Source organism: Hevea brasiliensis, chromosome 9 (genome assembly GCF_030052815.1).
Source record: "Hevea brasiliensis isolate MT/VB/25A 57/8 chromosome 9, ASM3005281v1, whole genome shotgun sequence".
NCBI classification, from domain to species: Eukaryota; Viridiplantae; Streptophyta; class Magnoliopsida; order Malpighiales; family Euphorbiaceae; genus Hevea; species Hevea brasiliensis.
In genome coordinates, this window is record NC_079501.1 from 3,246,340 (window position 1) to 3,270,040 (window position 23,701).

At 39.9% G+C, this 23,701-nt stretch overlaps 1 long non-coding RNA gene across 2 annotated transcripts; it reads right to left on the minus strand.

Moving 5' to 3' along the window:
* Nucleotides 1-10,554: 10,554 nt before the first annotated feature.
* On the minus strand, nt 10,555-13,070 carry LOC131182934 (uncharacterized). 2 transcript variants are annotated; one of them, XR_009151103.1, is made up of 4 exons: nt 12,751-13,070; nt 12,491-12,648; nt 11,983-12,041; nt 10,555-10,709 (listed from the first exon to the last, which is right to left on the minus strand). It is a non-coding gene; the product is annotated as an uncharacterized LOC131182934 (long non-coding RNA). The 2 variants fall into 2 exon arrangements; XR_009151102.1 differs by lacking the exon at nt 10,555-10,709 and adding an exon at nt 11,139-11,402.
* Nucleotides 13,071-23,701: the final 10,631 nt, after the last annotated feature.

A 23,701-nucleotide genomic window follows, 5' to 3' on the forward strand; every position in this document is an offset into this window, starting at 1 on the left:
AACTAAGTGTGTCCTATTAAATTAAAATATATTGCGATTTTATTCTCTTTAAAATAAATAAAAGTTTTATGAAATAAAAATTATAATTTTGTTTCAATTCAAAAGGTGGTAGTCGGTCTAGGAAGAGTACTTTACTCTTCTTAGCCAAAGCAGGTTGGCATTTATTGTAAATGAATCAACCTTTTTATATAGCACATGACCATAGAACTTTGTGAAATCAAGCAAAGGTTCTTCCATTAACAAATTATTGGTGGCACCACTCGTAATTATTGCCAAACTTATGGCCATTTTTATTATTAAAATTTGGTGACAAGGTTTTAGTTTACGGCCAAACTCATGGCTGCTGCCATATTAGATGACCAGGTTGTTATTTTAACTAAACCAAGAGCTCACTTACTACATAAATGATAATGGCCTTATTGTAAATAATGCAGAGATTATAAGGGGACTTTCTTCTTCAACTTCGAGGTAGAGGCTATATGCAAAATTATTTCTGCAAGTACCACATCCCAGTACAATCATGATTAATCGATCATGTCTCACCCATCTCCTGAGCTATAAGAGCTCATTCCAAGTACAAGCTAGATGATTACTTCTATGGAAGTTTCTCCTTCTTTATTAGGCTCGCCTTTCATCTACTGACACCAATAAGGAGCTCGTCTTTATGGACGAGCATTAAGTCATCCAGCCAACTTATTCCAAATGACCAGCCAGCCATGTTTGTGCTCGTCATGTCATTAGTAGGAGGTGGTTTACGCCCGACGTCCCTAAATAAATATAAGCATCAACTAGTTGCCCCGCCCTATCCCTCAGCTAGAGTACGACCATTGGTGGTCATGACTTGTCCAACTAATTCATCTCGGCCAACTAACATCCCTAAGCCTTTCTCAGGTCGTTTTAATAACACTTCGACCATGGTAGTTCAAAACTTGTCCAACTCGAGCCATTCCGAGCTTAAAACAAGTTTTTTCTTCCAAAAAGATACGATGGAGAATTTTGTAAATAAATCGAAGGTTAATAACTAGTAGTGGTTTGTGTAATATGCATGCAAAAGGCGAGCACTTGCTTGTATGACGACCATGACCAACCTTGGTCATTTCTAACTTACCCTATAGGTTGCATGAGCTCGTCTTACCATACAAGTCAAATGAGCACAATACCTATGGGAGAACGACCTAGCCGACCTATTCTGGATGACTATGAGCTGTATTAAGTTTGTCTCAAAATTCGAACTAAACAAGCACCATGAAAATGAGCTTGACTAGCTGACTTACCATAAGGTTACCCAATGTCCAACAAAGCGAACCTTTCAGCCAAGATATTTTATTTAATAACATTTGAATGAAATGAAATAGGATAAAGAGATGAAATTGTAATTATAAAACATTCAATTTGTAAATTCTCGTCTCTTTAAGATCGAAAAGGATATAATATAGTATTAGCAGTGTAAAGTCATGAAACTAACTATTAGAATAAACTTTGGGTTTTATGGAGCTGATAGCTCTGTTAATGAGAGTTTTGTCTTTTTAATTTCAGGAATATAAAATTTAATCTTTATTATTAAAATATTTCTTTTTGTATTTTCAATGTGTTGTAGTCTTCATAGTTTATAGCTCTAATAATTGAACCTTTAGTATTGGCCTCAAAAGGGCACTCCTTAAATTTAGAGACTTTTTAGCGCCTCATTGGGGAATGCCTCCTTCTCTAAGCACAAGTTATTTATCGCTCGTGTATTAGAGTAGTCGATTTCTGTTTGCTTTTCACTTTGTTACTTTATTATTATTATTTTTTGAGCTTTGTAACTCTTTTAATTTTGAATCGTGAAGCTTTTAACTCTTAAGACACTGAGCTCTATAGCCTCTTAATGTAAGTATCTTTTAAAGGAAATATTCAAATTATGAATTTGAAAATGGTTTCAATAAAATATATCTTCCTTTTAGTTTTATGAGCTTGTGGCTTTGTAAGTGGGATCTCTTCTTTCGGAGCTTAAGAGCTCATCTTCGAGGCTCAAGCATCCGTCTTCATGGCTTAAGATGCCATCTTTAGGGCTTAAAGTATCATATGTAAATGTAACATCCCTTACCCGATCTATAGTGTAGCCGAGTAAGGGACGTCACATTCTGTGCTGGAGTATCTTATCTTATCTTGTCTTATTTATCATTAGCTTTAATGACATTATATTTTAAACTCAATCATTTCAATTCATATCTCATCATGCCTTCATCCACTCATATAAATTTCCCATAATCATTCATGTAGAAATCATCTCATTTCATTTATAGAGTTCAAATACATAAGTTACATAACTCATACAAATCTCAAAATTTGTTACAAGCTTTCTTATCTACAATACTCAAAATGAATACATATAAATCTGGTATCCATGGGCCCTACCAAAATGAGTAGCTGAGGTGACCACTCTCTTACTGCAGATTTAATAACTACTGGGCTCCGTCTCCAGTACCTACACGTGAAAAACCAATGCACTAAGCATATTGCTTAGTGGTGCAATAATACAATAAAAATGAACTAAATAAATAGAAATACCTGTTTCATATGTGTAGTACCATAATAGGAATGCATTTCATGATTTATGAGTGTTTTACAGTTTATTGGTCTTTTCCATTTATTTGTTTGATATTCAGTTAAATTAACTCATTTCATTGCCCAAGCAACCTATAACAGATTGTTAAAAACTGAATACATGGGAATATACTAGTTCGGCACCCCATGTGCCTATCATATATACATCTGTCAGACATAAAGATAACAGGCAGGCATGAAGCCAGTGAAATCATGTAGGGCATAAAGCCAATAGACAGGCATAAAAGCCAGAAGAATAATCATGTTAGGCATACATTGCCTTTCAATGATCATCCATGAGATAGGCTAAAAAGCCATGGCAGTACTGCATCGGTAGTCCCTAATTGACAAGTCAATCGATCGAACTCATACATATAAGTCTAGGCATGCAAGGGCAATTTAATGTCCTTATGTGTTCATAAATTTCAATATTTTATCACTTGTATTATTCATGCTTCATAGCATTAGTACACTATTCATGGTGGGAACATAAGTCCCAATGACATGTTCTTGTAGTACATGTGATCATTAAACCATTTACATTAAGTTATTTTGTCACGACCCAACCTATGGGCCGGACCGGCACTAGGACCTGGGCCAGCCTAAAGCCCCCGAGGCTATAGTAAGCCTAACTATTCCTCAACCCATGAGTAGGCCCATAATTTAGGCCCAATATGCATATGAAATAATTTAAATTAAGCTGTTATAACTTTATTTCGGGCTAACTTAGCTCAGTAATTATCAGAAACTAAAATTAGGGGAGCCCAGCTCAACCCTGTTACACCATTTACAAACTATTTAAAACTCATAAAAAATTTTCATTTGTTAATACAAAAACTTAAGTTCATGCAATCCCTGACAGGATTAATGCTACTACTAGTACATGCGGAGTTTTAAATTACAAATTTAGATAATAATAATACAGTTAAGTAATCTTTTCATAACCTGTGAGGAAAGGGACAGGTTATTCTGAAAAATGTCTCCTCCTATGGCCTGAAAAAAATATTGAACAGGAGTGAAGGTTCGACTCAGAGAGTAAAATATCAATTTTAACCATAATCTCTATAACTATCTAAAGCTAATGCACCCTGAAGAGTGAAATGCAACATCGGCAACATTTTCACATCATAACAGCAAAAAGGTAATTTGGAGCACTTACGCACCCAGTAATATTGTCACGACCCAACCTATGGGCCGGACCGGCACTAGGACCTGGGCCAGCCTAAAGCCCCCGAGGCCCGTAGTAAGCCTTAACTGTTCATTTACCCAATTCTAAGGCCCATTGGGCCCAAATTCAAGAAACCAAACGGACAGAGTCCGGCCATAAAATGGACTTTCCAACGGGGAGTTTTTGACTCACCCGACCTGTAAACACAATAAATACTCAATTGGGGAGCTCAGCTCACCCTCCACATACTCATCAACATAAAATAAATGGGAGCTCAGCTCCCTTATCCAATCCATCAACATGCATAACATATTTAAGTTTACAGGTCCAACATGATAAAAATATTACAGACCAAATTCAAATAAATACTGCTAACACATGCGGAAATTCTAGGAGTAATTAAAATTACACAAACATGGATAAACAACCTGCGAAGGATAAAAGCAGGTTAACCCAGAATAAAATATCCTCCTGTGGCCTGTAAAAATTTTTGAACAGGAGTGAGCGTTCGACTCAGAGAGTAAAATATCAATCTTAACTATAATCTCTATAACTATCTGAAACTAATGCAACTTTGTAGAGTGAAATGCAACATTAACATCATATTCACATCATAGCATCAAAAAGTTAATTTGTATCACTCACACACCCTGTTGCATCAATAATAATATATTGGGAGCTGATCCTGCATGACTCTCTTAAATCCAACTCAGTGCCAGTGAAGAACTCAAGCGGACTTTCGCTTAATAAACCAAATCGAGGGTCCCAGTGAAGAACTCAAGCGTGACTACCCCTCGAAGGAACGGTCCCAGAAGAACTCAATCCGGGACTACCCCGTCCTATCGATAGTCCACACCACATCACACGCACGCCAACGCACGCACACTGCTCCAAATTACCACAACAACACTCATGGCACATTAACAGTTATGAATGTAACATAAATCGTGCCTAGAGTTTAACTATATAAATATATTCATATAAGTGATGCATGGGCATGCTGAACATATAATAATATCGAAATTATAATTAAAATTAATATTTTACTCACAGACTTGACGACAAATTCTTTGTGGCGGTGGCGGAGGAAGAAGGCTGTCCCGGCTCACCTGACAATTAAATTAAATCTAATTAATACAATCTGACTCAATACAAAAAAAGAAAAAGAACAATTACGTCATAAGTAGTGCCGAAAATACTGAAGAGTCAACCCTAAACCTAGGACCTACCCAACCTGCAAAAGGGCTAAAAACGCACTTCTATATTCACAATCTATATATCAACAGTTCAATCATATCACACAGCCCCTCCTGGGCCCATCAAAAATTATCCATCACAATACGCAAAATTTCAATTTAGTCCTTATTATTGATCATTTTTGCAAAAACTGCCCAAACAAGCTCTAAAAATTATAAAACTTTGCCCCGCGGTCCTTAGCAATATTACTAAGCTATTGCAAAAAGAATCGTAATTTTCTAAGCTACCACGAATATTTTACGGATTTTTAATCCTATTTAAGCACTAGAAAATTACGAAAAAAACAAGGTTCGGGTTTACCTTTGCCGATTCCGACCTCGGGGACGCGCTCGGGACGTCTGACAATGGGGGGGTAGGCAAAATCTCGGCCCAATTCGGAGACTTTTCCGTAGCAGTGCATGCGGAATTTCGCAGACCCGGTCAACTGTCGAATTTCCGCGAATTGAGAATACCTACACGAAGCCCATAACACGGGGGTTAGTACATAAATTTTTCAGAATTTTCTAAGCTCATTTAATGCTCGGAAAAACACTGCGAAGTTCCGTGGGACCCACCGAAAAACGTTGTCGGAAAATTTTGAAATTAATATCCCGCGAAGCTCTCGTCGAGTGGAGCGTGCTGGTAGCCTCGGTTTTCTCATGGGATTCACGGTTTTCGAGAAATCTAGCCCAAAAGTTGAAATGGGCGAAAATCTTCCCGAGCAAAAATCGGACAATCCGCTCGATGGATTTCGGCGTTCTTGGTGTCTATGGAAAGCTCTCGTCGAGTAGATGATTTTAGACACAAGACCCGGTCCAATCGGTGGCCGGATCGGCCGTTGGAGAAACTGAGCGCGACGCGGCGCAGCAGGAGGAGGAGAGAGAAAAGAAAGAGAAAAGAGAGGGACGACGCGCGCGGGAGAAGAAAAAGGAAAGGGAGCCGGTTAGATTCGACCGGTCCGATCCGGTCCGGTTCGATTCGGCCGGTTCGATTCGAAATACAAAATTTTGAATTTTTACTCTGCCTCGGGACCGAAAACGAGGTCCAAAAATTCCAAAAAAATTCCGTAAAACTCAGAAAAATACGTAGACTCCAAAAATATTTTTAGTTTTGCCACGTGGTCTTTAAATTAATTTTTAAAAATCATCAAAGTTTATATTTTCGGAAAATCGAACCCGATTTTTAAAATCCGAAAAATCTCAAAAAAATTCCTAAAATTTAAATAAACTTTAAATATCAAAAATACTCATAATTAATAAAATTTTGGGGTGGTACATTCTTCCCCCCTTACAGAAAATTCGTCCTCGAATTTTACACAAGGCAGAATAAAACACATGATTATACATTGAACAAATACGAGTACTTGCTACGCATGTCCCGTTCTGACTCCCAGGTGCACTCTTCCACTGACTGACTCCTCCACAAAACCTTAATCATAGGGATCTGTTTAGATCTCAGCTGTCTCACTTGGTAGTCCACTATGGCTACAGGCTGCTCCTCAAATGTCAAGTTCTCTTTTAGCTCTATCACATCCTACCGCGATCATGAGAAGGATCAGGAATGTATTTCCTGAGCATGGAGATGTGAAACACGGGATGAACGTGAGAGAGGTTGGGTGGTAGCTCCAACCGGTAGGCAACTGCTCCAATTCTATCAGTAACCTCAAAAGGTCCGATATACCGAGGTGCCAACTTGCCCTTCTTTCCAAATCTCATGACTCCCTTCATTGGAGAAACCTTCAGGAATACATAGTCGCCCACTGCAAACTCCACATCCCTCCGTCTGGGGTCTGCATAACTCTTCTGCCTACTGAAAGCTGTCCTCAGTCGTTCCCTGATTAAAGGAACTACCTCTGAAGTGTACTGCACTAGGTCTACATCATGCACCTTTGCTTCCCCCATTTCTGTCCAACACAGAGGAGACCTACACTTTCTTCCATATAGTGCCTCATAGGGTGCCATCCCTATGCTGGAGTGATAACTGTTGTTGTAGGCAAACTCCACCAAAGCTAGCTGCTCATCCCATTGACCTCCAAAATCCAAGACACTCATGCGGAGCATGTCTTCCAGTGTTTGGATTGTCCTTTCGGACTGCCCGTCTGTCTGAGGGTGGAAAGCCGTACTGAAGTTCAACTGTGTGCCAAGTGCCTCCTGCAACTTTCTCCAAAACCGAGAAGTGAACTGGGGCCCTCTATCAGATATTATGGAAGCCGGAATTCCATGCAATCTGACTATTTCTCGAATGTAGAGCCGGGCATACTGTGCCGTAGTATGTAGTCTTCTGGTAAGAAGTGAGCTGATTTGGTCAAGCGGTCCACAATTACCCATATCGAATCATATCCTCGCGTGGTACGAGGCAACCCAGTCACAAAATCCATAGTGATCATTTCCCACTTCCATTCTGGGATAGGGAGCTCTTGCAGCTTCCCTGACGGTCTCTGGTGTTCAAACTTCACCTTCTGACAAGTCAAGCACTTGGACACAAGGTCTGCTATGTCTCTCTTCATGCCATTCCACCAATAGCTATCTTTCACATCATGGTACATCTTGGTGGAACCTGGGTGGATACTGTACAGTGTGTAGTGTGCCTCTTGCATGATTTCATTCCTGAGGTTGTCCACATCGGGCACACATATCCTAGAACCTTGCACTAGGGCGCCATCATTGGCAAATCCAAACTCACCACCTTCACCTTGCTGTACTCTTTCTATGATTTTCATCAATTGTTGGTCTCTGTGCTGGGAAACTCTAACTCTGTCCCTCAAGTCTGGCCTCACTGAAAAGTGAGCCAACAATACCCCCTCATCTGAAAGATCTAGGATTAAACCTTGATCCATCAACTCATGTACCTCCTGAATCAGTGGTCTCTTCTCTACTGAAATGTGCGCCAAACTGCCAGAAGACTTCCTGCTCAAAGCATCTGCTACAATATTGGCCTTCCCAGGGTGGTACTGGATGGTGCAATCATAGTCTTTCAGAAGCTCCATCCATCTCCTCTGTCTCAAGTTTAAATCCCTCTGTTGGAAGATGTACTTCAAACTCTTATGGTCGGTGTATATCTCGCACACTTCACCATACAGGTAGTGTCTCCAGATTTTTAGTGCAAAGATTACAGTCGCCATTTCCAAATCATGGGTGGGGTAGTTCTGCTCATGCCTCTTCAGCTGCCTTGAAGCATAAGCCACTACCTTTCCATTCTGCATCAAAACACACCCTAGGCCAACTCTGGAGGCGTCACGACACCAGCGTATCCTTCACCACTCACAGGTAGTGTCAACACAGGGGCAGTGGTTAGACACTCCTTGAGCTTCTGGAAACTCACCTCACAGTCATCTGTCCAAATGAATGGAACATTCTTCCTGGTCAACTTAGTTAGGGGAGCCGCTATCCTGGAGAAATCTTGCACAAAACGCCTGTAGTAGCTAGCTAAACCCAGAAAACTTCGCACCTCAGTGACTGTTGTAGGCCTAAGCCAATCAGTTACAGCTTCAATTTTCTTGGGATCCACTTGAATACCGTCACTAGAAACCACATGTCCCAAGAATGAGATGCTTTCTAGCCAAAATTCACATTTTGAAAATTTGGCATATAGCTGGTGCTCCCTCAACGTCTGCAACACCATCCTCAAGTGCCACACGTGTTCTTCCTCGGTCTGAGAGTATACCAGAATGTCATCTATGAATACGATGACAAAACGGTCCAAAAATGGCTTGAACACCCTGTTCATCAAGTCCATGAAGGCTGCTGGTGCATTAGTGAGTCCAAAAGACATCACTAAGAACTCATAATGACCATATCTTGTCCTGAAAGCCGTTTTGGACACGTCTTCATCCCTGATTCTCAACTGATGGTAGCCTGATCGCAGGTCTATCTTGGAAAAGAATCTAGCTCCTTGGAGCTGATCAAACAAATCATCGATCCAAGGAAGTGGATACTTATTCTTCACAGTCACCTTGTTCAGCTGTCTGTAGTCGATACACAACCTCAATGACCCATCCTTCTTTCTCACAAATAGAACAGGAGCACCCCAGGGTGAAGTGCTCGGACGTATGAAACCCTTGTCCAAAAGCTCCTGTAATTGCTCCTTCAGCTCTTTCAATTCTGCTGGTGCCATCCTGTAAGGTGGCATGGATATGGGGTTTGTACCCGGAACAACATCAATGCAGAACTCTATTCCCCTTTCTGGTGGCAACCCTGGAAGCTCTTCAGGGAAGACATCCATGAATTCTCTGACAACAGGAACATTTTCCATGCTGACACCTTCTACAGATGTATCTCTCACCAATGCCAAATACCCTTGGCATCCACGCCTCAACATTTTTCTGGCACTAATTGCTGACACCAAATTATATGGAGCCACGCTCCTGTCACCATCAAAGCTAAACTCTTCCACACCAGGTATGTGGAAATACACCTTTTTGTTCCTGCAGTCTAAGGTGGCATAATGAGTTGCCAACCAGTCCATCCCGAGTTACATCGAAATCCATTCTTGGTAGAGGAACCAAGTCTGCTGGGAGGATCTTTCCATCCACTACCACTGGGCTACCCGGAAATACCATGTCTACATCTATGTTGTCACTAAGTGGGGTAGCTACCGACAAAGGGCATTCTAAGGTTGTAGGGTTTCTACCCAACCTCATGGCAAATACAGGGGAGACAAATGAGTGCGTAGCACCCGGATCTATTAAAACACGAGCCTCATAAGAACAGACCAGAAGAATACCTGCCACAACTGCGTTTGAGGCCTGAGCATCCTGGTGGGTCAGGGTGAAAACCAGAGCTTGACCCCTACCCTGAGTGGCGTAACCACTGCATCGACTCCTACCTCCTGATCTGCCTCCATATCCACGTCCCCCTTGTCCTCGGCCCTGTTGGCCATCGAATCGATCCGCCATGTGGGAAGCACCGGATACAGGTGGCGAACGTTGGCAATGAACCACTGTGACCCCATCGTGGCTCACCAAAACGGCATTCCCTAGCAAAGTGACCTGGTTGGCCACACCTGAAGCACACTCCTGATCCCATCAAACAAGGTCCTGAATGCCCTCTTCCTCATTGTGCACAAGGTGCCAAAGAGGATCCTGATCCAGACCCAGAACTACTGTACCCTGAACTCTGACCACTACTGGATCCGTACCCTGGTCTGAATCCTCGAGGTTTATGCCTAAATCCACTTTTCTTATTTCTACTCTTTCCTCTGTAATTACTCTGGCCACCACTGTCCTGAGTACCCATGGGAGGGACACCTGAGGAACCTTCTGCTTTGTTCTTCTTTGCTCTTCCGCTGTCATCCATGGCGTAATCGATCTCTATCTGTGCCTCGGTCAATCGTAGTTACATTCTGCTGTCTGCAGGAATCCAAAAACCGATATGCGTCATCTGACACATCAAAAATACCAGGCACCAACTTCTTAAAATTTATGATCTGTTTGTAAGGTTCCCCTTTTGGTGCGGTGGACTGCTGCTGCTGTGGAGGGTGGACCATATACTGCGCCATCATATCGATGGTTCTCTGTAACCCAGCTAGGGTAGCTGCCATTGGGTCCATGGAACCCTGTGCCATAAAGGACTGATCCTGTACTGGGGGTGGCTGCTCCTCTACTTGAGCAGCTCTAGGCCTCCTACCCCGCCTCCTTGGGGCAGGTGCCTCATCCTGTGCTGACACCTCGTCAGGCACATTTGGTTCTGGTGCAGTGGCAGCTCTCCTGCTTCTACGCATTTTCCTGAAATTCAGCAGCATTAGCCCACAAAATTCAAAACTGCACATTACATAGCTCTATAGACTCATATTTACACACAATATATGAAGCAGAAACTAGAAGCAAAGACGACAATGCAAGACGAATGTGGACCCTAATTTTCCGCATGTGACTCCTAGTAGACTTTTCCCAACACTTAGACAAATTTTCCCTAAGAATCTGGAGCCTAAGCTCTGATACCACATTTGTCACGACCCAACCTGTGGGCCAGACCGGCACTAGGACACAGGCTAGCCTAAAGCCCCGAGGCCCGTAGTAAGCCTTAACTGGTCATTTACCCAATTCTAAGGCCCATTGGGCCCAAATTCAAGAAACCAAACGGACAGAGTCCGGCCATAAAATGGACTTTCCAACGGGGAGTTTTTGACTCACCCGACCTGTAAACACAATAAATACTCAATTGGGGAGCTCAGCTCACCCTCCACATACTCATCAACATAAAATAAATGGGAGCTCAGCTCCCTCATCCAATCCATCAACATGCATAACATATTTAAGTTTACAGGTCCAACATGATAAAAATATTACAGACCAAATTCAAATAAATCCGCTAACACATGCGGAAATTCTAGGAGTAATTAAAATTACACAAACATGGATAAACAACCTGCGAAGGATAAAAGCAGGTTAACCCAGAATAAAATATCCTCCTGTGGCCTGTAAAAATTTTTGAACAGGAGTGAGCGTTCGACTCAGAGAGTAAAATATCAATCTTAACTATAATCTCTATAACTATCTGAAACTAATGCAACCTGTTAGAGTGAAATGCAACATTAACATCATATTCACATCATAGCATCAAAAAGGTAATTTGGAGCACTCACGCACCCTGTAGCATCAATCATAATATATTGGGAGCTGATCCCCTGTACAGCTCTCTTAAATCCAACCTGGTGCCAGCGAAGAACTCAAGCCGGACTTTCGCTTAATAAACCAAATCGAGGGTCCCAGCGAAGAACTCAAGCCGTGACTACCCCTCGAAGGAACGGGTCCCAGCGAAGAACTCAAGCCGTGACTACCCCGTCCTATCCATAGTCCACACCACATCACACGCACGCCAACGCACGCACACTGCTCCAAATTACCACAACAACACTCATGGCACATTAACAGTTATGAATGCAACATAAATCGTGCCTAGAGTTTAACTATATAAATATATTCATATAAGTGATGCATGGGCATGCTGAACATATAATAATATCGAAATTATAATTAAAATTAATATTTTACTCACAGACTTGACGACAAATTACTGTGGCGGCTGGGCGGAGGAAGAAGGCTGTCCCGGCTCACCTGACAATTACATTACATCTAATTAATACAATCTGACTCAATACAAACAAAGAAAAAGACCAATTACGTCCTAAGTAGTGACTAAAATCCGGCAGAGTCTCCCCTATACCTAGGACCTACCCAACCTGCAAAAGGGCTAAAAACGCACTTCTATATTCACAATCCATATATCAACAGTTCAATCATATCACACAGCCCCTCCTGGGCCCATCAAATCAATTATCCATCACAATACGCAAAATTTCAATTTAGTCCTTATTATTGATCATTTTTGCAAAAACTGCCCAAACAAGCTCTAAAAATTATAAAACTTTGCCCCGCGGTCCTTAGCAATATTACTAAGCTATTGCTAAAAGAATCGTAATTTTCTAAGCTACCACGAATATTTTACGGATTTTTAATCCTATTTAAGCACTAGAAAATTACGAAAAAACAAGGTTCGGGTTTACCTTTGCCGATTCCGACCTCGGGGACGCGCTCGGGACGTCTGACAATGGGGGGGTAGGCAAAATCTCGGCCCAATTCGGAGACTTTTCCGGTAACGGGTCTGTCTGGCCGGAATTTCGCAGACCCGGTCAACTGTCGAATTTCCGCGAATTGAGAATACCTACACGAAGCCCATAACACGGGGGTTAGTACATAAATTTTTCAGAATTTTCTAAGCTCATTTAATGCTCAGAAAAACACTGCGAAGTTCCGTGGGACCCACCGAAAAACGTTGTCGGAAAATTTTGAAATTAATATCCCTCGAAGCTCTCGTCGAGTGGAGCGTGCTGGTAGCCTCGGTTTTCTCATGGGATTCACGGTTTTCGAGAAATCTAGCCCAAAAGTCGAAATGGGCGAAAATCTTCCCGAGCAAAAATCGGACAATCCGCTCGATGGATTTCGGCGTTCTTGGTGTCTATGGAAAGCTCTCGTCGAGTAGATGATTTTAGACACAAGACCCGGTCCAATCGGTGGCCGGATCGGCCGGATTTGGCCGGAGAAACTGGAGCGACGCGCGCGCGCAGGGGAGGGGAGGAGAGAGAAAAGAAAGAGAAAAGAGAGAGACGTGCGCGGGAGAAGAAAAAGGAAAGGGAGCCGGTTCGATTCGACCGGTCCGATCCGGTCCGGTTCGATTCGGCCGGTTCGATTCGAAATACAAAATTTTGAATTTTTACTCTGCCTCGGGACCGAAAACGAGGTCCAAAAATTCCGAAAAAATTCCGTAAAACTCAGAAAAATACGTAGACTCCAAAAATATTTTTAGTTTTACCACGTGGTCTTTAAATTAATTTTTAAAAATCATCAAAGTTTATATTTTCGGAAAATCGAACCCGATTTTTAAAATCCGAAAAATCTCAAAAAAATTCCTAAAATTTAAATAAACTTTAAATATCAAAAATACTCATAATTAATAAAATTTTGGGGTGTTACAAATATCAATCATAATATATATGGGAGCTGATCCCCTATACAGCTCTCTTAATTCCAACTGTGCCAGTGAAGAACTCAGCTCGGACTTCCACTTAATAATCAAATCGGGGTCCCAGTGAAGAACTCAAGCCGTGTCTACCTCGAAAGACCGGGTCCCAGCGAAGATCTCAAGCCGTGTCTACCCGTCCTATCCATAGTCCACACCACATCACACGCACGCCAACGCACGCACACTGCTCCAAATTACCACAACAACACACATGGCACTTTCACAGTTATGAATGCAACATAAAACGTGCCTAGAGTTTAACTACATAGATACATACATATAAGTGATGCATGGGCATGCCTGAACATATAATAATATCGAAATTACAATTAAAATTAATATTTTACTCACAGTACACCGATGACTATTGTGGCTGCTGGATGTAGAAAAATAGCTGACATCGATCACCTAATAATTAAATTATAAATTTATTAGTACTAAGTTAAGATAAAACTCTAAAGAGGCAATAGACAGCCTAATTCATGCCGGAAATCCGGCAGAGTTTCCCCTATACCTGGGACCTACCCAACCTGCAAAAAGGCTCAAATAACACTTCTAAATTCTCAATTTCCACAACCACATCTCATCAATATCATATGGCCCCTCCTGGGCCCTTCAAATCAGACAATACTCAAAATCTTAAAAATTACGTTTTAGTCCCTATAATTGACATTTTTCAAAAATCCACTCAAACAAGCTCTAAAAATTTTAAAATTTTGCCCCGCGGTCCTTAATAATATTATAAGGCTATTGCAAAATGAATTATAATTTTATAATCACCCATGAATATTTTATTCAAGAATTTTACTCGATTCCATAAGTTTCCAACATCTAACATATTCTTAATTCAACCTAATTAAATATTTACATATTTAAACCTCCATCCTCAAGCTTCAACCAATTATATAAAATTTAATTATCTTAATTTCAAATAATCTTATATGCCCATATGTTAAAAATCTAACTAAATTCCATCTATATTTTTCAAAAATATTCTACAATCACTCAAAAATTCAACAAACACCATAGAATATCTCCAAATAATTTTACTTTCATCATATATTTTTCTTAGAATTTTTCTCTAATTTTTCCTGTTTAAAAAACACTGTATTTATGCTCCACAGACAGAGAAATAATAAAAATTGTCTTACCCAAAGTTTATTTGTGTCTCAAAAATTTCAAAAATTTATGAGGAAGCCTCTGGAAGTTGAATCACCTCCATAGCCTATCTGAGCCACCGCCGGAACCACCGCGCACAGTGGTCGGCCGCCGGTCGCCGGCGACATTTGCCGGATCTGATCATACCACCATGTTCCTCTCCACTTCCTCAGTCCATATGTGGTCTCGGATCGTCGATCCAACGGTCGGATCGTCGTAGATCTGACGAAAAACCTTGAAAAACCCGAAACTTCTCTCCTCCATATCTCACTCATCCGACCTCCATTTGCTGCAAAATTGGTATCAAAAGAAAGCTCTCGGAACAAGCTTTCCAACGCCACCTAAATCGCCTCGATCGGACGTCGGATGAAGCCGGAATCGCGCCGGAAAGCCGCTGCCCACTGTGCGCGCGTTTTCTCTCTCTCCTCCCTCTCTTGCCGCCGTTTCTGGTGGCTCTTGCCGTCGCCGGAGGGTCGCCGGCCAGGTGGGGAGCTGCTCGGGAGGTCGCCGGCCGGTCACCGGAAAAAGAAAGAAGAAGAAGAGAGGGAAGGAGAGGGAGAGAAGAGAAAATGGGGAGGAGGGTTCCTCCTCCCGTTTTTCTTTTGAATTTTTTTTTTTTATTTATAAAAAAGCAGCCATGTGACAGTGAAAACCCACTGTCACACGCCAAAGTCCCATCCCCCCCCTTTTTTTTTTCTTGGTTGTTACATATTTTCACAATTCAAGTCATTTGGGAAAGATTCAAGAATTTCCAGAATTAGGGTTATAAATTTTCCTAGCAATTTGGCCAAGATGCAAAATCTGTTTGACCACACTTCCTTCATAGAAGTTGTTTCTTTATATCTTAACTTTATTTCCCTTTTGAATCATTCAATTTAGACTTTTGTAGCTCTAGATATAGTCAAATATCTAACTACTATTCATGCACTCATTTCTGTAGGTCTCTTGCTGCCAAAATTTCTACCAAGTTTTGCATCCCAAATTTGAGCATCTTAGGCTCAATTTTTTATTCAAGTTCCTAAAATAAAGTTTTAGGTCCTTGTTTTAAATTTCCAAATCAATTTGATTCACCTCAATTGGAGTTTTCTAGCAAAAGTTATGACCTGTTAAATATCCGGAGGTCATAAGGCAGTCTGCTAGATTTTAGAATTTCCAGCATTATTGCCCTATCTTGTCCTAATAATTTCACTGAGTTGCTCTAAGACCTGGGTGCTGGTCAAAAGAGGAAGGTTTTAGTTTTATGTCTTATGAGAATTTTGGTTTTGGAATTTCTACATTTAGAGTTTTGTAACTTGAGTTATGTCATTTTCCCTAAAACTGGTCAGATATCCAAAATTCAAGATTTTCAGGTTTGGTTCAGGTGTAGGCAGATTTACTGATCCAATTTTGTCCAGCAATTTGGTTGGATTAAGTTCATAATTTAGCCTTATGTTCCTTATATGAAATGTTCTCCTATGTCTCAGGTTTTCATGGGTTTAAAAATCAGGTAATTTGAAGTTTCCTAGAGTGAGTTATGGTAATTTAAAGATTACTGTTCACGTGGCCAATCTTGCTGCTATCCAGAATTACCATTTCGGATTCAAGGCAGAATTAGGGTCGCCTATGGTCATTTTCTAAGCAGGCTTCCTTCATGAAAATTGTGAAATTATGTCTTAGGTTTCATATTCAATTAGCCTCAAACTAATTAGAGCTATGTAACTCCACTTATGCTCATCCAAAACTGCTGGACTCAGAAGTCTAGAATTCAGCATATTGACCAATTTCCAATTCCATTAATTTCACTCAACAACAACTCATTTCATACTCAACATACATAATTTGGTCAATATTTGGCCTTAAAAACATCAATTTCATGCCATAGCATAAAATCCCCAATTTTTCAAAACCCTAATTTCCCAATTCCTAAATTTCATGCTAATCTCATGCAATCTAACATACCATTCATGTATATCACTTTATCCAAGCTAGAATTCAAGTATAATTTCAATTTAACACATCAAAACCCCCAATTTCTCCAAAACCCTAACTTCCACCAAACCCTAACTTCAGAATTCATAATTCCATGCATTATTCCTTCAAATTTTCATGTAATTCTCTTACCATTCAACCCAATTTATTTGATAGAAGAAGAAAGAAAGGTAGAGATATCACTAACCTCAAATGCCCAATTCTTCAAGTTTCCAATCTTCAATTTCTCTTATTTCTTTTGCTCCCAATCACTCTAGCTAGGTCAAAAAGCAAGTTTTAATTCAAGGGACTATGGAATTTATGGTAGAAATCTCAAGGAATTGGAGCTTTGGAAGACAAAAATGGAGGAAAGGGAAAAGGGGAGAGTGGGCGGTAAGAAGGGGAGATGAGGGAAGAAGATGGCTTTTTTAATAATTGATTTTTGTCTTGTGCTATTTATATTTATCATCCTTTTTAATTAAGTCATGCTTATGTCATAATTTTAATTAAGTTTTCATTTCTTTTCTTTCCTTCATTTAATTACACACTTCTAGTAAAATTTTTATCAAAAATTTCTTCATATTTTATTATATTAATTTCACTTAATTTAATTGATATTTTGGTCAAAAATCAACTCTAGGAGTGAATTGACCAAAATGCCCTTCATCAGGTTATAGTCCAACTTTTTCATTAATATTGATATTTCCATAACCCAATGGTTACTTGATTTTTATTCTACTTATTTTCAATTATATTTCATCTTATTTTTAGCCCTCAAACTGGCTTTGACCGAAAATGGTACTATTCAGAGCTCAAGAAATTTGGAGCGTTATAGTGAATATGCCATAGAGAAAGTTAACTTTTTAACATGAGAAATATAGAAAAATTAAAATAATTTCAATAGAAATGTAGTTTTTCCTCTTTAGGAGCTCATGGCTATTCACGTGGGGCCTCGGAGGCCTAAAGCTGAAGGGCTCTGTATGTGGGGCCTCAAGGCTTGGGATCTGTAGCTCTAAATGTGGGGCCTCAAGCCCTGGAGCTGAAGAGCTCATCTTATAAGGCTTAAGAGCTCATCTTCAATCTTCATGCTTTAAGAGACTCAGGGATTAAGATCCCATTGGGGTGCCTTAAGAGACTCAGGGGGTCGTCCCCCATTAGGGTGCAGGGGATGGTCTCCCAGGGTGGTTCCCCATCGAGATGCCTTAAAAGCCTTGGATTAGAGGTCCATATCCTTTGTTTTGGACATCTTTTAGCATATTGATATTTATCTGCATAATAGCTCTTATAGATACACATTTGTGAAGATAGTCATGTATATGACATGCTATAAATTTATTCAACATTTTCAATAAATAATATGATATATCAAAAGATATCTATATACTAAATTTTCAATAATGATAGCCTTCAAACAGCAAGAATATTTGAAAGATAATCTGTTATTTGTGAACATATATTCATATATGCATGGACATAAACTAAACTTAATTTCAATCAGATGTAAAGTTCGCAGATACATAAACAAAGTCAAACAGAAATCAAAAACAACATTGGATTATGAAAAATAGAGAGACACATTCTAGGATAATTTTAAATACCCAACTTTACTATTTACCACAGAAAATAATATTCTATTGAAGAATTTTATCTCACTAAGCTTGTATAATGCCCTATTTAATTGTGGAAATTGATTTCCAGAATTAATCCATACTTTATTAATTTAATTTGTAAATTTGTATTCCTAGTTGAGAGGGGTAGTCTAGAGATAATTCTAACAAGACGTTTACCATGGGAATTTCGGAAACAAATAAAGTCAATGATTAAAATTATATTTATTCTAAAATAAAATTACATTTATTCTAACCAATTATAAATCTGCATGTTTGATCTCACAGCAAGGGTGTTACGAAGTAAATTAGATAAGAGATTCATGATGGCTGAACTGTAAGTGAAAGGGAAATATAATAATGACTATAAGTAGTGGTGAATTAATCCATAAGCTAATGATGATAATCATGACAAATGCAATGATGTAATTGCATGGCCATCTTAAATAACTAAGAATAGTACTACAACATACAAATTAATGTTGGCCTAAGTACGATGGTTCTATGGTATAAATAGCATCAAAGTATACGCAGCACATGCCCAATGACACATTGTGTAATTACAATGAAAATTAAGTTCATTCTGCTAAATGCCAACTACTGAACAAGGGCAATTAAGCAATAACAAGTTAGCAGACAAATGGCATTTGGAGATTTTAACAAAGAAATCCTTGATAGGATGACAGGATGATGGGACTTCTCTGACCACAACTGAATGGTGGTAAATAGTAATATTTATCAAAACATATACAATAACAATAAGTGGCGCCACTATGATTTATGAAAAATTATATAATATAATAATGATTATATGTCAATATTTGATATCAAATAATAAATAAATAATATTTAGATAAATATATAAATGTTATTATATATATTTTTTTAAATTGCAAAGTAGTTATAAAATTATAGGACTCACTCATGCATAATTGTTTCCTTATTGGGATCCACACATGTTTGCATATTTACCCATTATTAAATTGTCATTTTATATAAGATATTTTACGTAGAATAACTGCTTTACTATATAATTTCTTGTGATTTTCACTAGTTATATACAACACATTTCTGCCAGTACGCTTGTAATTATAAGCAAATCAAAACTTAAAGGGGCTTTTACTTTGTCAGTCTAAAGTGTATGCAGGTCGACACAACTCTTCACACTACTTTCGACGACTAGTTGTAAGAGCTTGTCCAAACTACCAGGACGAGCAAGATTCTTCCATTCACACAATCGCAATGGCCATGACCCAATAGGCTACCTAAGATAATGACCTAACGAGTATGACTAGTAGGAGCTCACACGGAACGATCATGACTAGTCATGTCATGACCCAACCTATGGACTGGACCGGTACTAAGACCTGGGCCAGCCTAAAGCCCCCGAGGTCCGTAGTAAGCCTAACTATTCCTCAACCCAAACTTAAGGCCCATTTGGACTCAATTTTAAGAATTCAACCGGACAGAGTCCGACCATAAAATGGACTTTTTAACGGGGAGTTTTTTACTCACCCAACCTATAAACACAATATACAATCAATTGGGGAGCTCAGCTTACCCTCCATATACTCATAATAACATAACGTCAAATGGGAGCTCAGCTCCTTCATCCAGTCCAACATACATGCATATAATAAGTTTACAGGTCCAACATGGCAAATTATATTACAAACCCAAATCAAATAAATATTTCTAACACATGCGAAAAATTAGGAGTTAACAGAATTATAAAAACATTACAGACATTAATAGACGACCTGCGAAGAAGAAAAGCAGGTTAACCACAACAATAATCCTCCTGTAGCTTGAAAAAATAATGAACAGGAGTGAGCGTTCGACTCAGAGAGTAAAATATCAATTTTAACCATAATCTCTATAGCTATCTAAAACTAATGCACCCTGTGAAGTGAAATGCAACACCGTCATAAATTTCATACAAATCACATCAAAAAGGTAATTTGGAGCACTCGCACACCCAACACTGTCAAACAATACATATATGCGAGCTGATCCCCTATACAGCCCTCTTAATCCAACCTCTGCCAGCGAAGATCTCAAGCCGGACTTTCGCTTAATAAACCAATACGGGGTCCTAGCGAAGAACTCAAGCCGTGTCTATCTCGAAAGACCGGGTCCCAGCGAAGATCTCAAGCCGTGTCTACCCGTCCTGTCCATATCCAACACTATACCACACGCACGCCAACACGCATACACTGCTCCAAATTACCACAAACAATATCCATGGCACTTCAACATTTATAAATGCAATGTAAAATATGCTTAGTGTTTAACTACATAGATACATACATATAAGGGATACATGGGCATGCTGGAACATATAATAATATCAAAATTACAATTAAAATTAATATTTTACTCACAGACTCAACCGAAGTCACTATGGCGGCTGGGCGGAGTAGGAAGGCTGTCTCGGCTCACCTGACAATTTTATTACAATTACTTAGTATATTTGACTCAATACAAGCTAAGAAAAGATTAAAGATGTCCTAAGTCGTGCCAAAAATCCGGCAGAGTTTCTCCTATACCTAGGACCTACCCAACCTGCAAAAGGACTTAAAACGCACTTCTATATCCACAAACTATACACCCACAACTTAATCACATCACACAGCCCCTCCTGGGCCCATCCAAACAGTCATCAATCACAATATGTAAAATTACAGTTTAGTCCTTATAATTGACCCTTCTGCAAAAACTATCCAAATGCGCTCTAAAAATTCTAAAACTTTGCCCCGTGGTCCTTAGCAATATTACTAAGCTAATGCAAAAAGGATCATAATTTTCTGAGCTACCATGAATATTTTACGGATTTCTAAACCAATTCAAGCACTAAACAATTAAGAAAAAGTAAGGTTCAGATTTACCTATGCCAATTCCAACTCCGGGGATGCGCTCGGGACATCTGACAATGGTAGGGTAGCTAAAATCTCGACCTAATTCCAAGACTTTTTTGGTAGCCTGTCTGTCTGGCCGAAAATTCACAGACCTGGGCAACCGTCGAATTTTCTCGAATTGAAGGTACCTACATGAAGCCCACAACACGGGGGTTAGTACATAATTTTTATGAAATTTTCAAAGCTCATTTAGTGCTCGAAAAAGCACTACGAAGTTTCATAGGACCCACCGAAAAACGATATCAGAAAATTTTGAAATTTATATTGCCGCGAAGCTCTCGACAAGTGGAGCGCTCTGGTACTTTTGGTTTTCTTGTGGGATTCACGGTTTGCAAGAAATCTAGTCCAAAAGTGGAAATAGGCTAAAACTTTCTGAACAAAAATTGGGCAAACCACTCGATGGATTTTGGTGTTCTTGGTGTCTATGGAAAGCTCTCGAGGTGTAGATGAGTTTAGACACAAGACCCGACCCAAACGGCGGCGACCCGGCATGGGGAGGAGTGAGGAGAGAGAAAATGGGAGAGAGAGAAAGAGACGGGAACGCGTGGGGAAGGGATGAAAAGAAGAAGAAGGCCGGTTCGATTTGATCGGTCCAATCAGGTCTGATTCGATTCGGCCGATCTGATTCAAGATATAAAATTTTGAATTTTTTACTCTGTCTTGGGACCGAAAACGAGGCCCAAAAATTCCGAAAAAATTCTAGAAAACTCAGAAAAATTTATAGAGTCCAAATATATTTTTAGTTTTACCACATGGTCTTTAAATTAATTTTTAAAAATCATCAAAGTTTTATATTTTCAAAAAAGGTTTGGTGGTAACTCCAACCGGTAGGCAACTGCTTCAACTCTATCAGTAACCTCACAAGGTCCAATATACTGAGGTGCCAACTTGCCCTTCTTTCCAAATCTCATGACTCCCTTAATCGGAGAAACCTTCAGGAATACATAGTCGCCTACTGAAAACTCTACATCCCTCCGTCTCGGGTCTGCATAACTCTTCTGCTTACTGAAAGCTATTTTCAATTGTCCCCTGATTAAAGGAACTATCTCTGAAGTGTACTGCACTAGGTCTACACCATGCACCTTCGCTTCTCCCATTTCTGTCCAACACAGAGGAGACCTACACTTTCTGCCATATAGTGCCTCATAGGGTGCCATCCCTATGCTGGAGTAATAACTGTTGTTGTAGGCAAACTCCACCAAAGGTAGCTGATCATCCCATTGACCTCCAAAATCCAAAACACTCATGCAAAGTATGTCTTCTAGTGTTTAGATTGTCCTTTTGGACTGTCCGTCTGTCTGAAGGTGGAAAGCGGTACTAAAGTTCAACTGCGTACCAAGTGCCTCCTGCAACTTTCTCCAAAATTGAGAAGTGAACTGGGGCCCTCTGTCAGATATTATGAAAGTAGAAACTCCATGCAATTTGACTATTTCTCGAATATAGAGCCAGGCGTACTGTGCAATAGAATATGTGGTCTTCACAGGCAAGAAATGAGCTGATTTAGTCAGATGGTCTATAATTACCCATATTGAATCATATCCCCGCGTGGTACGAGGCAACCCAGTCATAAAATCTATAGTAATCATTTCTCACTTCCATTCTGAGATAGGGAAGAGCTTCCCTGACGGCCTCTAGTGTTCAAACTTCACCTTCTGAGAAGTCAAGCACTTGGACACAAAGTCTGCTATGTTTCTCTTCATGCCATTCCACTAATAGCTATCTTTCACATCATGGTACATCTTGGTGGAGCCTGGGTGGATATTGTACAGTGTATAGCGTGCCTCTCGCATGATTTCATTTATGAGATTGTCGACATTGGGCACACATATCCTGGAACCTTGCATAAGGGTGCCATCACTGGCAAATCCAAACTCACCACCTTCACCTTGCTGTACTCTTTCTATGATCTTCATCAGTTGTTGGTATCTATACTGGAAAACTCTGACTCTTTCTCGCAAGTCTGGTCTCACTGAAAAATGAGCCAACAATACCCCCTCATCTGAAAGATCTAAGATCAGACCTTGATCCGTCAACTCATGTACTTTCTGAATCACGGTCTCTTCTCCGCTGATATGTGCACCAAGCTGTCAGAAGATTTTCTGCTCAACACATCTGCTACTACATTGGCCTTCCCAGGGTGGTACTGAATGGTACAATCATAATCCTTTAGAAGCTCCATCCATCTCCTCTGTCTCAAGTTTAAATCCCTCTGTTGGAAGATGTACTTCAAACTTTTGTGGTTGGTGTATATCTCGCACACTTCACCATATAGGTAGTGTCTTTAGATCTTTAGTGCAAAGACTATGGCCCCCATTTCCAAATCATGGGTGGGGTAGTTCTGCTCATGCCTCTTCAGCTGCCTTGAAGCATAAGCCACTACTTTTCCATTCTGCATCAAAACACACCCTAAGCCAACTCTGGAGGCGTCATAGTACATAGTATATCCTTCACCACTTGTCAGTAGTGTCAACACAGGCGCAGTGGTTAGACACTCCTTAAGCTTTTGGAAACTTTCTTCTTAGTCATCTGTCCAAATGAATGGAACATTCTTCCGAGTTAACTTAG